Consider the following 19,064-nt stretch of genomic DNA (forward strand, 5'->3'; position numbering starts at 1 on the left):
TTCTGTTCCCAGCAAAAGCCTCAGACAGACAGACAGACCCTTTGTTCCCCCCGCTCCAGCTTTGAAAGTAACTTGTCTCCTCATTGGTCATTTTGGTCAGATGCCAGCGAGGTTATCCTAGCTTCTTAACCCTTTACAGATGAAAGGGTTTTGCCTCTGGCCAGGAGGGATTTTATAGTTCTCGTATACAGAAAGGTGGTTACCCTTCCCTTTATATTTATGACACCCATAACTTGCTTCATAGAATCAGAGAGTTAGAAGGGACAATAAGGGACCTCTAGTCTAAACCCCTGCCACGATGCAGGACTTGTGTCTAACCCATCCCAGACAGAGGGCTCCAGCCTCCTTCCGAAAGCCTCCAGTGAAGGAGCTTCCACAAGCTCCCAAGGCGTCTGTCCCATTGTCCTGCTGTTCTGACCGATAGGAAGCTTTTCCTGAGGTTTAATCTAAATCGGCTCTGCTGTAGTTTGACCCCAATCACCTCTTGTCCTGCCCTCTGTGGCCAGAGAGAACAACTTTTCTCCATCTTTTTCATGGCAGCCTTTCAAGTATCTGAAACCGCTATCATGTCCCCCCTTAATCTCCTCTTTTCCAAACTAAACAGCCAGTTCCTTCAGCCTTTTCCTCATATTGTTGGATCATATTAAAGAAGTTGGGCTTGTGGCACCTTGGAGACTAGCCAGTTTGTTTGAGCGTGAGCTTTCGTGGGCACAGCTCGCTTCGTCGGATGCATACAGTGTGGTTTTTTTTCCACGGCATGCATCCGATGAGGTGAGCTGTAGCTCGCGAGGGCTCGTGCTCGGGTGAATTGGTTGGTCTCTAAGGTGCCACGAGTCCTCCTTTTCTTTTTGCGAATACAGACTAACACGGCTGCTACTCTGAAACCTGTCATTAAAGAAGTTCTGTATTAAAATCACAAATGAGTTTGATTCCCCAGAGTTTCAATTCCAGGGTATTACTAATGAAGAGGTCTCTTGGTTTTTGGTGCTGTTTCTCTCCCTCTATGTGTGAAACTTGCAAGCTGCTAACTGTGTTAGTACATTCTAAGACAGAATCTGTTCTCAAAGCAATTCACAGAGAGAGAGACTCAAAGCAATACTCGAACAACAGAAACAGCACCCAGAGACTCCCCGCCCTTTTGTTGTATTAACAATTGTGATTAAAATAGAGATAGAGGATGTATGTGGATGGATGCTTGGTGTGGATAATAACTGAATGATCAGGGAGGTGCCAGCCTAAGAATCCAGTGTCCATCGGCTGAAGAAGGCGTCAAGTGGAAATAACCAGACGACCCCCCCGGAGGGCAGACTGGAATCCACCCAACAGCCTCAAGAATGGGAGAACCAAAGAACAAGATAACATCTTGGAGCCGTCAGGAATGTGCTATCTGCTGATTGATTCAGCAACAGCATGATGAAGCAATTCCCATAGACTGGCATAGGAAGAAATTCCTATAAAAATAGACTCTAGAAAGTGAGAACTTTGGGGTCTGATTCTGCAAACCAACTTCCAGAAGCATCAGATGAGCATCTGACAAGGCCCTGCTCCCTCCTCATGTCCAGGCCACCTGGCCAGTGGCTTGGCATGAGCAACTCTAAGGCTGGTAACTATGATAACAACCTTGCAGAACCTGTGTGTGTGTGTTTGTATGAATGAATATGTGAATAAATATGAGATTGAATGGCATGTTATAGCTATAACTAACTGCTTACTAGGATTCTTTCTGTATTCACAATAAATGTGGTATTTTGCCTTTTTCCCTTTAATAAGATCCTGCTGGTTTTTATTTTATTGGTACAACAATATGGCTGCATTCCATCCCTCTGATCATATTTGTTGCTCACTTTAGGATCCTTTCCAGTTTCTCTACATCTTTTCCATACATTGGTGACCAAAATTAGACACCGTCCTCCCGCCGAGGTCTCACCAGCGCCGAGCAGAGCCGTACTATCACCTCCTGCGACTTGCGTTCTATGCCTCTGTTAATGCAACCTAAAATTGCATTTGCTTTTTTGCAACAGCATGGCATTGTTGACTGATGTTAAGGTTGTGATCCACCACAGCTCCCAGATCCTTCTCGGCTGTGTTGCTGCCAAGCCAGTCATCCCCCGGTCTGTATCTGTGCATTTGGTTTTTCTACCCTATCTCACATTTGTCTTTGTTGAATTTCAGTTTGTTGTCTATAGCCCAGTTCTCCAGTTTATCCAGATCCCTCTGAATCTTAGCTCTGTCCTCCAAAGTGTTGGCAATGCTCCCAGCTTTGTGTCATCTGCGCATCTTTTCAGCATGCTCTCTCTTCCTACATCCAGGTCATTAGTAAAGGCATTAAACAACACCAGACCTAGACCAGACCCCTGTGGAACCCCACTGGAGACCTCCCTCCAATCTGACATCAGGCCATTCATAGTTACTCTTTGGTTGCGGTTGTTTAACCAATTATGTATCCACTTAATGGTCGTTCTGCCAAGTCTGCATTTCTCCAATTTACTTATCAGATTGTCATGTGGGATTTGTGCTTCCTTCTCTTCCTAGAGAGACCCCGCCCAAGGCCTCCTCCCCTATCTCCCCAGAGGTCCCATGAACTTCATTTTCCCCACCTGGGGAGAAGAGTTGGCTGTGTCACAGGAGGGACATAAAGACCAGCCACCCCGCGGCAGCCGGCTTGGATGCATGTGGGATCCAAAGTTCTAACAGACTGGGTGAGCACCCACTGGGGGACTCAGTCAGCACTGTGACAACCTGATCATAGCCGGATCTAGTTCACCATCTGACCATGCACCGTAGTTCCGTTAGGGCCCACTCCAAAACACACTGAAGGCAGCGGAAAGAGTCCCATTGACTTTGGATCAGGCTAGCGAATGCTCTGCCTGAGCTGAACTAGCCTTTCGTGTCACTGAGCCAACTGCTGTTGGGTGCCGATTAGAAGCGAGACAGTGACAGCTCAGGTCAAATGTGTCCCTGCTGTAACTCCCCTGAAGCTAGGGGAATTATGTTCGAGATGGAGTTGGCCCCGTTACATCTCTGGCTCTTCTGCCCAGGAAGGCTGTCGTGCAATCAGGGTTTGTCATCTGAAACCGAAGTCATAACCAGCACACCGGAGAGAAGCCAGGATGCATTTACGGCTCAGACTGGGACGCATTACGATGCACTGAGGAATTTCTATTTCTGTGCAATTAAATCAAAGTCAGAGTCAGCAATATCCAAACCAACTCCGGAACAGGAGCTCAGCTCAAATTCAGTAGCCTTGCGCAAAGTCCCGTCAGCCCCACCCAGGTGACTGACAAGCATCACGTTATTTGGTTTGTATCCTTTTGCAGGGTGATGTCAGTGGTTTTTTTCTGCAGTGGGGGGTGAAACATGCCAGCCTATTTAAATCCTGGGGTGGTGGGTGGAGCCCACCAAAGGGACAAAAGGCTCACCCCCACAGATGAGGTTTGGGGGCCCAGCACCTAGAAATATTGGGTTGCCATCCCTGGAGACTGAATCCTTTGTGCATCCACAGTGCAGGCAATGACAGGTTACCCTGCTGTGAACCCGCACTTACCTCATTACCCTACCGTGCGCCTCCACTCTCTCTCGGACGGGTAAGAAAGAAGTCCACATGCATAGCCTTCAGTGTGCATTCAGGCCTCCATTTTGCAGCAGGAACATGACACCCAGACTGTGTCTGGGAAGCTGAAGTGGGGCCATCAACCCTGAATTGTTGAACAATGGGGTTTCTACCCCTGACTTCTAATGACTCTCTGCCCACCGGCTCTGTCCATGTCTGTTCTTAAACTCTTGGGGAGAGCCGGCTCTTAAACTGATTCTGATCTCCCAGTTAAAATCAGTGGGATTGCACTGGGGCAGATGGTGCCACTGAAATCAGAATCTCTGCCCATTGGGGTGACAGTGGGTGGTTGTGGGGATGCTTGCGTGATGTAGACACGTTTTCTTAAAATAAAGGATCCATGCTTTCCCTTCACTATAATAAGCCAGATCTTCAGCTGGTATAAATTGGCATCACTCCAATATGCCAGTTTACAGCAGCTGAGCATCTGGCCCATTTGTGTGAGGGAGACAAGGGAGCTGGAGGGGCATTGGAGAGGGATGTGGTGAATGAAGTGGTTAATCAGCTATTTAGGGCCTGACTCTTGGTATGCCAGAAAAAAAAGCAGCAATGGGCCAATGTGCAGGGGATGGATTCAGATACACCCATGTGGGACACCACCCCCGGGACCTCTGACACACTCCACTAGGTTTGAATGTACGAACCATGTTGGCAGCATCTGCCCAAGAGAGACATGGGATCAAAAGATCTGTCCCCCGGCAGCCCCAGCTCCTTTCTGTGCTGCCCTGACAGGCTGTCCCCAACCAGAGAAACCCACTGGTGGGTAGCTTGCACTGCCGAGACACCCACACCAGCCACCACTCCAGCCAGATGTTCCATCAGCAGAATCTTGGCCCCCTAATGTTGAAAGTCTGGAGGATGCTCAGGTCATGGAGGTGATTCACCCTGGCCTTTTTGGTGATGGTCCCATTATTATAATTAGGGAAAACAAATAAATACAGTAGCTTTGGCTTTGCATTTCTATAGCCTCCTTCATCGGAGGATTTCAAAGCACGGATATTATTTAACTAACACCCCTTTTTTGCAGCTGATTGGGTCCATGTGACAGCTAGGTAAACTGAGGTGCAGAGCGGTTATGTGATTTAGCCAGAGTTAAACACTGAGTGATAGTTAGAGCTGGGGATAGAAGCTGGGCTAAACCAGGGCTAAACCCAGGAGCGCTACTTCCCATAACCTGTTCTAACCCCCGACAGAGGCCTATCAGCCAGACCAAAGAAACAGGCTATGATGAAGACAGTGATACCAGTGAGGGAAGCAAAAGGTGCAAAAATCGGGCAAAAGGCTTTGCATAGACGGTGAACATTTCATTTTTGTAAAAGGACAACTATAAGGAATTTGGCTTTGATTAGTCTGGCTGGAATAGGTTAAAGACAGGCTGAAACAGAGAAAATTACAGCGAGCCTTGTACTTTTCCAATGTACGTCACCAAGAACCCTCTGAATTAATTCAGAGAGTCCATGTGAGTAATGCCTCTCCTTAAAGACTGGTACCGTGGAGGCACAGCAAAGACTGAATACAATAGTCTAATATAGACGCATTTCCATAAATGCACAAACAGCAGCCTAGAAATAACTCGCCGAGTTTACAGCTGCTCTCATGTGATCCTGATCCCTGTATCTTCTGCTGCCATCTATCACCATGGTGACAGCATCACGTGGCCACCAGCCATTCATTCACGGCAATTTCAAGCTGTCACAGGGAAGAGGGGGCGAAAATAATGAATGATTTTAAAAGATCAAGTTTCCGATCTTTGGGAGGAAAATACAAAGTGCTGGTTTGATTGGGAATGTGTGACGGGAGAATGACGGATCCTACTCAGAAAGGAGGCTGGAGAAGCAGTGTGTTGATGGGCACTATCTCAGTATGATAGGGGACAGACTTGGAGAAGGAAGACAGACAGAACCTGTTCCAGAGTTTAGCTTCCCTTATATGTAATTTGTAGCTTTTCCCAATATCTAACCTAAATCTCCCTTGCCAGTCCTTGTCCTCCGCTTGGTAGACAGGAAGAATTGGTCACCATCTTCTTTATAGGAACCTTTTCCATATATGAAGACTTATCAATCCACTCTTTTCTAGACTAAACGTGCCCAGTCCTAGACTCTCTCCAATTTGTTTACATCTTGGAGTTAAGTGCCCAAAACTGGACTCAGTTCTCCAGGAGAGGCCTCCCTAGCGCCGAGCAGAGCAGGGCACCTACCTCCTGTGTCTCCCATTCTCGGTTAATACACCCCAGAATGACATTTGCCTTTTCAACAACAGCATCGCATTGTTGACTCATAATTAATTTGTGAAACAGACTCCAAGGAGAAACTGCTGAGCTTGAATTAATGTGCAAACTAGATACCATTAACTTGGGTTTGAATCAAGACTGGGAGTGGCTGGGTCATTACACTAATTGAATCCATTTCCCCATGTTAAGTATCCTCACACCTTCTTGTCAACTGTCTAAATGGGCCATCTTGATAATCACTACAAAAGTTTTTTCTCCTGCTGATAATAGCTCATCTTAATTAATTAGCCTCTTACAGTTTGTATGGCAACTTCCACCTTCGCTGTATGTATATATATCTTCTTACTCTATGTTCCATTCTGTGCATCTGATGAAGTGGACTGTAGCCCACGAAAGCTTATGCTCTAATAAATTTGTTAGTCTCTAAGGTGCCACATGTACTCCTGTTCTTATAACCTCCAGGTCCTCTTCTGCAGCACTACTGCCTAGCCAGTCATTCCCCATTAGCACTTTTCATCTATGGAGCTTAACTAACAAAGGGGGCCAGTGTCATTAACCTCTTTTTACAGATGGGGAAACTGAGGCACAAGGAGGTGAAATGGCTCACTCAAGATTATTCTGTGTGCCAATGGCAGAGCTGGGAGTAGAACCCAGGTCTGCTAAATCTCTGATCAGAATGTTCCCAGGGCCCCTTCTCAAAAGAGAGGGAGTCTTTGGGGGAAAATGGGGTCACGTTATTTTAGAAGAGGCTGAGGGCCAAATTCTGATTTCACTTACAGGGGTGACAATCAATACTTACTTCCCTGAAGTCACTGGTTGACATCCTAGCTCCCTTGAAATCAATGGCAAAACTCCCATTGACTTCAGAGAAGCCAGGATTTCACCCCTTACTATAATAATCAGCTCTTTTATACCAACACTTTTCAATAGTAGATCTCAAAGTACTTAACAAAATAGATAGTTATAGTTATCCCCATAAAGAACAGGAGGACTTGTGGCACCTTAGAGACTAACCAATTTATTTGAGCATGAGCTTTCGTGAGCTCCAGCTCACAGCTGGGGAAACTGAGGGACAGAGCAGTGAAGAAGTTAAGCCACCAGGCTATTAGCAGAGCTAGGAACGGAACTCACGTCTCCCAGTCCCACCGCAGTGCTCCATCCACTAGGCTACACTGCTTCCCCAGCCTAGCCTCTCTATTAAGGTATTTATTCTGTACGCCACTCCATTATCAGCTTACCGGAGAGCAGAATTTGGCAGTGCGGCTTTAAGGGACTTAAGTTACAGCAAGGCAACACAGCTGCTCCGTTGAATTAAGAGATAACTGGCGACAGGAGAACCTGTAAGAACCTGATACAGTTGGGACAAGGACTTAGACCTTGAACGTTCACAGGAACCTGATTGGAACTATGTGAATTTCAACACCACCACCACGCTTAGACAGCGAGGGTCCATAGCGCCGAACAGCCACATCGCGTGGCTTCGCTCCAGGCGTATAAAAGCTCCACAGGGTTATTACCGAGCTGGGGCAGCCAGGTTAATCGTGGACCATCATGTGGCCACTGCCAGTCCATAGCCAGGCAAATCCCCTGTTGACTTCAAGTCCAATCTTCAGGCCCCAATGAGCGGTGACTATCACCAAGGTGGGTATCTGACCATAAAGCACGAGCCAGCAATGACCAGTGAGGACTTCAATCCTCTCCAGGCCACATCTCAATAATGTATCCCTATTACTGCTAAAAATCAAACCATCTTCTGCTCAGTAGCTGCTGCTGGCAACACACATTAAAGGCCTCCCGCTGTCTTCTGGAAGCAGCATCCCTGTTTCAGAGCCGTATAAGAGGATTGGAAGTACACAAGTTTGACAAATCAGTCAAATTGCCTTCTTTTGAACCTCCCGGGGCTTCAAAACTGGGCTGAAAGCTTTGTGAGACGAGTCTTTTCCCCAGTGGGGATTTCAGACAAGTGTCCTGGCAACAGGCCATCTCAGGGGAATTCAGCCTTTTGCATCAGGACAGGCAGGTGGAAAAAAATGGATCTTTAAAGGAAATTGATGTGAATTTTTCCAAACTTCAAAAAAAAAAAAAAAATCCAGTTTGAGTTCAGACTGAGGTTTGTATCAGTTCCTGATCTTCCAGACAGTAGGTAGGGGCCATGAGCAGTTTCCTTACCCTACCCTCCATCCCCTTGGCGATAACAGCAAACCATGCAGACAGCTACAGCTAACTCGGGCCCATAATCACGATTCTTAATCCGCTAATTGTGCACAGAGACTTGGCTCTGAGTTTTGATTGCTAACCAGCCAAGCTGGCCAAACACGACCCTGCAGCTGCTCACTGGTCATAGCTACTTTAACAGATGTCACCCAGGAACAGCTGGAGGCTTGTTAACCAGCTAGCCTAGTTAGCAAGGGACAGATGACGGCTAACCCATCAGTGCAGCTCAGAGAGGAAGCACAGGGAAACCGCTCGCTGCTGGTTAGCTAGGTGCTGCCAGGTTCTTGGGAAAGGGAACAGGGAAGATGCAGAAGCAGAACTGAGGAGAAAAAGGCCCTAGCTTTGGCTGGTGGATGTTTATCACCCTTCCCCAAAGCTGTCTGCCTGGCTCAAAAAGACCGCTCATATTTCACAGCTGTCATGTGATTTTTCCAGGGGATATTTTAAGCCTCATCTTGACGTCACACCTTCTTCTCCATCTCCCTGGGATTCTGCTCTGTATATTTCCAGGAGAGCAGGGTCCAGAGCCTCACCTTCAACTCTATCCTCTTTTCTGGCTGGCAAGGCGCTGGCTAACCTGGCCACAAAACAACAACAAGGATTCCCAGAAGGGCTTTTTCCTTCCCTTTTATGGGTATTGTCCACCCTGCAAACCACAAAACCCCAGGCCGAAACAAAACACAGCTGCAGCTCTTAGCCCCAGGCTCCGCAGACTGCGGCTCACGCTCTGGCATTAAAAATAGCAGCACAGACATGCCCACTGGGCTGGAGCTGGGGCCCTTAGATTCACCCCCTTGCCAGGTTTCAGAGCCCCAGCCGTCAGCTACGGAGCTATTTTTAGCACTGTAACATGAGCCTGAATCTGTAGATCGGGGCTGAGAGACTCACTGCTGCGGGAGGTGGGTGGTGTTTTGGGTTGGTTTTTTGCAGTATAGACTTGTCCCTCAGTCACTCCTGCAGTAGCTTTTCCCCTGGGGCATAGCAATCAGACCCTTGGTTCTCCTCAGCCACGGCACAGAAAGCCTTATGTTTCAGCAGCCGAACAGAGTGTGTGCCGTCTAACTCGACGGGGGGGGGGGGGGGGAGAGAACTGAGGCACCGAGAGACTAAGTGACTCGACTAAGTGACTCGCACATGGTCACACAGGCTGCCTGGAGTAGACCCAGGGTCTGAAGGCAGAACGACCGAATTGCAGTCTGGTGCCTTAAGCCCAGATCCGGCTCAATCCTGCAAATCCACAGATCTCTGGCGAAGCCCCACAAGCAGCCCCTGGCGGGGTCAGGGCGTGCCCCCCTTTGTGCATCGCTGGAGAGTTTGAGAGCCCGGCGCGCTGCTGTGGTTTTGTCCGTCCTGGCAACGTGGCTACAGAGCACGCCACATCGTTTTTGAATAAAATGAGCAGCTGAAGGCAGGCCAGACCTTGTGCAAAATGTCACAATCTCACAAACTCCACTATACCAGGCCTGGTGCAAGGCCATCACCCCGGTCGCTCCGGCTGGCGCGGCAGTCCTTAGCAGACTCTGCGTGTTGGATGATTCGAGGCCTTAGCCCCAAGCCCACCCTTACTCTGTGAAGAGTGAAGCAGCACGATTAGTTTGGGTGGTGAATTTAGCGCCATGGAAAGGAGCTATGGAAAGAACTCTGCTTATCCCCAGCATGGCAGCAGTAGGGTGTGCGTACAAACCCAACCTGTTAGCGATACTGAGCCCCCGACATGCAGTCTGCTTCTAAGCAGAAGGCAGCTCACTCCTCATGTCCATTCCATCCTCGATCACTGGCCTGCCTGATCCGAGGGTGCTGGTGAATGCCAGGTGTGGGGCTGCAGTTCTGTGATGGGGACACCCGGGGCCCAACTCTCCTTTCATGTGCACCAGTGTCACCCAGGCGTCCACAAAGTGAATGGAGTTCGCAGTCGACGTACATGAGATCAGACGGATTGAACTGAGACCACAGATTCATTTCACACAGGCCCCTCCACAGCCATCGGTTGGTGGTGGTTTGGCTGTCTACTGTCCTGGGTCAGTAGAACAAGCTCCTCCAATGTCCCAAAGCGTTTAAGGACAGGTCACTGGGTCAGAGCACAGATTTAGTCCCGTGACGTCAGCTCTGAGTCTGGCTGCCAGCTCCTGGCTGAGGATCCTCTTCATGCAGTTGCTAGCACAGCTGGAAGAGATGAAGTCTCATCAGCTCTGTTGGCTTTTCCCCGCTGAGGATCTGGCCCACAACATGCAATATCTTGCACTGAACCCCTTGGAAAACACATGCTACATGAACATGGGTGGCAGGAGATGAGCCTGGACAGCTGTTCAAGATTAGCTTCTGCTCATGATCACGTTGAACCGGACTTTCCTACACAACGAATCCTATTTATTTCATTGGGGCAAATCACAGAGGGAGGGTCCAATCCCACCCCCTCAGGTCCTGGATGCTGAAGCCACAGCAGCACCAGCTTCAGCCTGGCGTAGGCCTGCCCGAGGAATTACCCAGGGCTCCGGACGGGGCTGTACAGCCCACCGTAAAGCCCATGCTGCCGCAGCTGTGCAGCGGTGATGCTCGGGACCAGGCTAGCTTGGGTATGTCAACTGAAGCTGCATTGACACCCCATGACTGCAGTCTAGCCAGACCTCCTCCCTAGGGCCTCACGCTCCCTTGCTGCTTAAAAGCCCTCTCTTCCTGGCCAGTCCTTGAGTTTTACACGGGGGGATCGCCTTAGTCCAAGGCTGCCCGCAATGGCCTAGAGAGGGTGAGCCTCAGTGGCCACCCTCCTTTTTGTGCAGCTCTTCTGTAACACAAAAGCAGGTTGGAAAGGTCAGGGCTTTAACCCACCTATAGGGCTCCGGATGCAATTTCTAAAGGGCGTCTTTAGCTCTCTCTGTGGGGAGTTTCACCCCAAGTGCTTATGTAACACAGACAGACCGCAATTGGCGGCAAGCAGGATTGAACCTGGGACCTCCGGAGTTTCATGCATGAGCCTCTACTGCATGAGCTAAAAGCCAACTGGCTGTTAACCAAGGCTGTAGAGCAGACTCAATCTCTCTCTCAGTGCCACTAGATGGGACAGAACACCACACGCAGTAGGTGTGTGGGTTACACTTACATATCAGCTCACGCTGGGCAAGCCAAGAGCACCTTTCAGCATCACCCCCGCCTGCAGGTTTGTTCTGAGGATCCGAGCTTTTGCTGTAGATCTCACACCAAAGCTGTTCCAGGTCTACTCAGAGGATTCCAGGATCACCTGACTAGAGTTATCCTGGGCTCATTCAAAGGACAAAGTGGCTGGTAAAGCACATCCCAGCTCTCGGCCTGGAAATAATCATTTACAACCAGGCAAAAGCATTCAGAAGGGAGAGAGGATGGAAGGAACTTGAACTCAGAAGGAGATTTTGCTATATTAAGGGCTTTCCCCAGTCTAGTCTAGGATAGGTTGGGGACAGTGGCACTGAGGTGCTTGAAACACTGATGTATGGGTCTGCGTTGTGTCCCCTTTGCCAGTCCACACTGCAAGTCATCTGACTGTAAGGCTGCATCTACAATGAGGAGTTTCTGACATTGCTAGCACTCGTGTAGACCAGCGGTGGTGTTTTTACCTTTGTGCCATCTAACCTTGCCCAAAGCAGGCCCAGCTAATGGTTCAAAACCAAACAAACAAACAAACAAACCACACCAACCCGTGTCCTGTCCACACTAGTGTTCCCATCATTGCTAGAACTGCACCAGCAAAGACAAAGTCCCCAGGCCTGATTCTCCTCTGATGCCAGAGTGGATCACCAGCAGAGCAGCTTGGGAATTTTTCGACAAAGTGGGTTTTTGTCAGAAAATGCAGATTTGTCAAAACTAAAAACGTTGTGGGAAAATATCTGTTTTGGTGAAACTTTAGCCCAGGAAGGTTTCTCAGGCCAAGCATGAAATCTCTGGTGAAAATAAAAGAGAGACAGACAGACAACCCAGAGTGGGCAATTGGTTAGGGCACCCATAGGGGAAACGCAGGTTCAAGGCCCTCGTCTGAATCAGGCAGGACAGGAACTAGAATCTGAGTTTCTAAGTGAGTCCCCTTACCATTGGGATATTGAGTGGTGGGTCTGTCTGTCTGTCTCCCCCCACCCCTCCAATGCAGGATGGCAAAAATATTTGGAATCTCAAATATTCACAAGGTCAGAAAAAAAATGTCCTGCCCAGCTCTAACAAGAAGTGTTTCTACTGAAGTCAACAGAGTTATACAGAGGTTTAAGCGAGAGCAAAATCAGGTTCAAAATACAATTTGAGCTTGATTGTGGCCAGAGAGGGTCTAAACATGCTTTGACGGATCAGGGTAGACTGAGCCAAATTGTGCTGGAACAACCAGCTGTAGCGGAGGCTAGTTCTGCGCATTCTTCTACCATGGATTGGCCCTATTAGTTCTAGCCACCCGAAGTTCAGTCCGCGTTTGAGTGTGATTTTTAAATACAGTTGTTTAGCCAGTATAAATGGGGAAATTACTGATTGCTAGATCCTCCTGTCCCACTGTGTTAGGCACAGTATAAATGCATAACCAAGACGTAGCCCAGATCCTCAAAAGGTGCTTAGGCACCTAACTCCTATTGCTTTCAGTGGGAGTTAGGTACCTGTGCATCTTGGAGGATTTGGGCTATAATCCCTTCAGTCTAACCTCCAGTCTTTCTAATGGCTTTAGACCTTGCAATGGGGAGCGGCATTCCACCCCAGCAGAGACATTCTTCCTTGTAAGAACATGCTTGAGCTCAACAATTCCTTTCTTTGAGATGCAGCGGCTGCACTCAGACCTGTATAAGACATATCTCCCGCCTTCCACTAATCACTTTCCGGTCCCCTTTCTATCCCCAACCTCAGCAACAAGGAAAAAACCCTCTGTACCCATCTCAGAAATCTGCAAAAACAACACTAAATCCCCTCCTTCCTTCTGTTCCATTTGGATTTCTTTGTAGACGTCTCACAGGGTGCTTCATAAAGAACATTCTTCATTCCCTACCAGCTCTGCCTCCCCATTCCAGGGTCACCTCCAACGGGAGACCTCCAAGGAGCGCTTACCTAAGCACTGGAGAAAGCAGTCTTCATCATCCAGTATGTGGCACTCTCCCCACTGAACCATCGCCCCAGGATGGTGCGAGGGGCACCGTGCTGCAGGAGGTCGTGTGAGGAGACGTAGAACAGTGGCTTGACTCCTGACCGCCTGTGGATATGAAAGGTCTCAGGGTACTGTCCACAAGAGGAGATATCAGCAATCCCATTGTCCCCGCCAAATTCTTACATCCCACCTCCCTGCTATTCTTCATTTCCCCTCCCATTTCACAGCAGCACAGGCTTGCCGCTGCGTCCCACCCCCAGGTGCCTCCCCCCATTCCTTTTGCTGCCCCTTTAGTTAGTGCAAGGGCTGCAATTATGCATGGTCCCGCCATTGAGGACTTCTTAGTCCCACGCCCTCCTGTGCATCCACTCAGGTGCCAGGCACAATCAGGCCCTCAATGATCTTCCCTGTTGCAGGGACTGAAGCTAAACCAGGAGTGGTGTCTTAGGCAACAGGTTTCAATTCCTTCCCACCCACCCCAAATGGGGCCACAAGCTCAAGCCCCAGCAGGGCGTTTCCCCTTTTGAATGGGGCCTTACAAACCGTTAGAGACCACGAGGTTCTTTCCACAAGAACAGGGCCTCTCCCCCTTGGACTGGTCTGAAAGCTCACCCATTCACATGATGGATGACTGTTTTGTGCATCAGTTGTCCACCTGGCTGCTGCCCTCTCCCCCAAAGGTGGCCGCATTGCAGGGGCTCTCAGTGGATATTGACGCACGTCAAGCGTTGCACGGGGCAGCATGGCTGAAAAAATTGGTGACCCACGTCAGGACCGAGTGAAGAGGCTCCCCAGGCAGGCGCAAAGCAAGGATGCATGGAAAACCTGTAGGTGCAAGAAAGAATCTGGAGCAGGGCAATGGCAGCCCCTGCTCAGATGGATCCAATCCCATAGTTCCCTAGTTGGGGAGCTTGACCTCGGCTGATTGACACTGACTTTGATTAAGGGCCATGCCTGTCCGTAAAGGAATTTAACTGTGCCAGGCTTCCCCAAGGAGGGAAAAATCCACTGTCTAGAGCAGGGCTGCTGATTGCACTTAAGAAGCGAATGGAGTGCACTTTAGATCAGTGGGAGCCCTGTATCAGTGAGCACTTTATGGCTCATGCCAGACCATCATTACCAGGGAATTTATTGCCTCCTAGACAAGACCAGTTAGGGAGGGTGGCAAAGGGTCTGTTTAAATCACCCTGATGGGGGCAGCGGGCAGTTGGGACTACAGAGGAACCATTTCGACAGGATGATTTCAAGGTCCCTGTCAACCTTTCCTTGAAGCTTCTCCCATTACAGCTTCATTAGCTGTGATTTACAGCCTTTCCCAGCCAGTGCTCAAAGCCGGAGCGGGCAGCAGTAGGCTCAGGGATAGCTGCTGGGAAAGCATTGGGGAGGTTTGGAACAGGGATACATGAGCAGAGCAAAGATCACGGTTCTCATTCCCAGGGAGGTAGCATGATTCAGTGGCCAGTAGACTCAGGTCGCCGGGGTTCTGCTCCCAACTCAGCCACTGTCCTGCTGTGTGCATCTTTAGACAAGCTGCATCCCTGCTCTGTGCCTCAATTTCCCCAGCCTCTTTAACCCTGCTACCATCTACTGACAGCCACTCCAAGCCCCAAAGAGGTTTGCCCCAGCACACACCGCAGGCAGGTTGCTTATAGATCCCAACCCCTTCCAGGGCCATAAAGAGACCAGTAAATCTAATGCCCTTAAGCCAGACCTTCAGCTCCATGCAGGGATCAATAATTCTTTTCTCCCCTTACATCAGGGTTGAGGGGGAGGGAAGCTTGCAGCCCACCCTTTGGGGTCAGTGGGGAAACCCAAGCCCTCCCTCTCCTCTGGGTTCCTGCTCAGAGATCCTGGATTAAGTAACTTGGGTCTGCTCCCCCAGACTTGCTGCTACTTCCATGGGCCACTTCCTACCTTCATCTGCCTCCCAGCCCCTTTCACAGAACAGAGCCAGGGCTGGCGGCTCCAGCTCCCGGTGCAGCGTTGCCTCAGTTTCCCTAGTCAGCTCCAAGTGTTCCCTTCTCTCCTACTACCCTCCCCCTGCAAGAGCAGTCCCAATGCTCCTACTCCAGCTTGCCTCAACTCCCTGCAGTCCTTCCTTTATAGGAACTATCCAGGCTGGTTCTCCCCAGCTGGGTGTAATCCTTAATCTGTCACCAGGTGCCACAGAACAGGCTAACTGATCTCACTAGCTCCCCTTAACCCTGTCATTGCCAGTGTGGGGGTTTATATACCCCATCGCAGGCAGGTTAATATGGGCAATGAGAGACCAAGAGTTTTTTCTGGGAGAAGGGCAGTTGGGAGAGACTGAGTGATGGTGGGAGAAAACGAAGGTGGAAGAAGAACAGTGGAGATTAAAGGAATGAGGAAGAGGAAAGGGAAAAAGAACAGGGCTAAAATGCACTGGTGAGACAGCGATTCAGCGGAAGTTAGGAGCCTAAATACCTTTCCGGATCTGGGCCAAAGAGATGGTTAGAAAATGCCATTTTTGTCAACATAAAAAATTTTCTACAGGAACGTGTCAATTTCGACAACATTTTACTTTAAAAAAAATTGAAAGGAAGCACTTTGACAATGTCAAAAATTTGCACCCATGTGGCTTAGCACACGGGGCTCTGTTCCCCGCATGGCCACTGATCTGTTCCATCCCCCGGCTGTTCCATTTTGACAGTTTGGGAACGGAATGTTTCGATTTGGGGGTTTGAAATGAGTTTTTGCTGCAAAAAAAAATTATTTTGTTATTAAAAAAGTGTTAACATTTTAAAAATTGTAACCTAACCTTTGGCTTTTATTGAAATGAAACCCTTTGATTGACCCAAAACAACATTTCCCTTTATGGGGAAGTTTGAAATTTGACATTTTTTTTTCTGATTTGGAATGAAAATAAATGAGGAAATCATGGAACTTCCTGCAGAATGGAAATTCTGGTTCCCACGCAGCTCCCAGCCTGGCCAAGTCCCCAGGTCTGTCCTTCCAGCAGCTCAAACTTCATAAAACAAACAAATGCACAGAGATGAGATAGGAAGGGGGGGAAAGAGGGAGTGAAAAGTGTGTGGGGAGAGCTGAAATGAGAAAAAGAAATGAGAGAAAAAGCCTAGAGAAGGAGACATGAAAGAAAAGAAAGGAAAGGGGAAGTAAATGAAAAAGATCAGGGAAAGGGAAAGGAAGAGGATGCGGGGTAGGGAGGGAACGCAAGCTGCTGGAGCCATCTGTCCTGGGCTATTGGATTCTTTGCGTGTGTCTCAGTTCTGTTGCCTGGGCTTTGCTGTGAGAGCTCCCACTGGCTGCCAGCTGGCTCTGGGAGCCAACCTGCAGTCACGCGTTCTACCATGCGTGCGCACGCAGACTGCAGGGGGGGGGGGACTGCAGAATGAAATTGACCGTGATGGAGGTTGAGCCAAGCAGCACTGCTGCCCTGTGACCCTCCATGGAAGGTGAGGGGGCTGATTTCCCCGTGCTGCCCGACACCGGCTCTTCCTCCCACACAGGATGGGAGTGAGACCAGCTGGTGGGCGATGGAGCTCCTCCCTCCCGTGCCATGTGTGAGCTGACTCAGCGAGTGTCCCATTATGCCTCTGGTTTGTTGGCAATGCAAGGAGGTAGGGTCGAGGGACTAGTGTTTGGATCTGGGGCCTGCAAAGAGCTTAATCCATGTGCTATGAGGAGATGGCACGAAATAGTCTGTGTCTTCTTCTAGGACTCATGCCAGATATCACAGAGGACTCCATCACGCCTCTGATAGAACTGGCTGATGGCCCTACATTGCCACTAACCAGTCCAGTTCCTGCCCCTTCCACGCCCACTCCTCTAGCTACCTCGTGATCCTGCTTCAACAATCACTTCGGGGGGGGGGAGCTAATGATAGGGGGGCTGGAACCTTCTTGATCACGCCAGAGGGTAGAGCTAGAACTCCTGGGTCCTATTCCCAGCCCTCACTGTGTGACCTTGGGCAGGCCCCTTTGTACTGAGTCTGTCCCCTTCTCTGGCCAGTGTCCCCTTTGACAGCTTAAAGTGTTCGGGGCAGATCCTGTCCCCTGCTGTGGCCCCTTTGAACTGCCGTGGCGGCACAAAGGTGCTAGAAAGCTGGCCTAACCAGACACTTGAGGATTCCCCTAGTGCTAGGAAATCCATGGTTCATATAGCTGGCCCCATGCCAGCCCCATTATATCTCCTCCTGTAGGAGGCGTGGCTGAGCACAGCAGCACTCTGATGATCCCTGGCTACTGTGCCACCCCCCCCCCCCGGGACCCAGGACTAGCTGGCATAATGTAGAGCAGCCCCAAGGATGCTTTAAGTTGCACCAGGGACAGAATCAGCTCTGGGACTGAGGGAAGTGAGGCAGAAAAGTGGTAAAAAGCTACCTCCACCCCCTCCCTGAGGCCTCTGCCAAGCACAGCTCAACCAGAGCCCAGGATTGGGGCCTCGGTGTCTTGGCTTCAGCACCTGCAGAATGAACGTAGCAGTTAGCCCTGAGTGAAATATAGGATGCAAAAAGCAAAGAGATTCAGAAGCATTGTGAGGGTTATTGCACTTTGAGCCCTCCCAGTGGAAGGGGCTAGCGAAGGGCAAAGAACCAGGATTACGCCTCGTCCTGGCCCACTCCTTGTTCCTCCTCATTAGTATTTATATTCCAGTAGTTTGACCATTGTCCCATTGTGTGAGGTGGTGCACAGACACACAACGAGAGACAGCCCTGCCCTCCAGAGCCTAGAGTCCGAAGAAAGGGGTCAGACCAAGTAAGAGAGTCCCTGCTCTACATAGAATTAGACAAGACATACCTTGAAAGGAGGATTATCCCCAATTTACAGACTGCAATCTGAGGGTAAGCTTTAAAGGGCCAGATCCTTGAAGGCAGTTAAGCACCTAACTCGCATAGATTCCAATGGGAGTTAGGCACCTAAATAGCTTTTGAAGGTCTGGGCCCTAACTCCCTTAGGCTGTTTGGAAAATCCCAACCTGTGTGATTTACCCACAGTCATACAGGGAGTCAGTGGCAAAGATGGGAATTGAGCTCGCAGCTGTTCAGTCCTTGCCTAACCACAAAACGAGCTGTTTTCATCTGGGCCAGCCTCCCTCAGCCACTTCAATAGCTATTCCAGAGACATACACCCGTTCCCCCCCCACCCCCCCATGATTCTTACAACCCCTCTTGCTCTCTCACTAGCAACACACACACACGTCCACCCCCTCTCCTCCCACTCACTTAAACTGAACAGTCCTGGGTTCACCCCTGACTTCCCCCTCCCCCTCTCCATTCCGCAAGCCATTGGATTCCCTCCTATAAAGCCGGTCTTGTTTTGACAATGATCCACTTTGTCTGCAGTGCTCGTGTATTTTCCGGGGAGGGAATGTTAACTTGCCGAAGAGAACAGATCGTCTAAACAGTTGCTGGGCCGCACATCAAAGCATGGGAGAGTGTGAAAAATCACTGGGCTGTCAGGGAAAAAAAAACAAAACGGTTTGCCGAGAAGATGCGGCGGCGTGGGACTCCGGAATGAAGCTGCAGCTCCAGCCTCAATGACCAGGCACGTCCCAGGGGACCAGCTAACACATCCAAGACACGCACTACAGTGGCCTAATCATAGATCTGTATGGGCTCATGAAATAGACAAAATAACCCATCTGGCTGCTGTGTAATAGCTCCTCTGAGCTTACACTAGCTACAACTTGTGGAGAAGTAAAGGGTGGTTTTGTGAGTAAGACACTGGACTAAGGAAATCTAGGCTCTGTCTCTACCCTCTGTCTGTGACCTTGGCCAAGTCCTTCAAAAGGGACTGTCTCTTACTGTATGTTTATGCAGGGCTTAGTACATGAGCTATTGAGGTCCCTAGCTGCTACCATAATATGCATAAACTGTTAAGATATGCACAGTGAGCAATGTATTCAGCGAATTAGCCCTTTCTTTCTCTGGAGTTGTGGGGTTTTGCTAC

Source organism: Lepidochelys olivacea (assembly GCF_965140295.1).
Source record: "Lepidochelys olivacea isolate rLepOli2 genome assembly, chromosome: 21".
NCBI lineage: Eukaryota > Metazoa > Chordata > Testudines > Cheloniidae > Lepidochelys > Lepidochelys olivacea.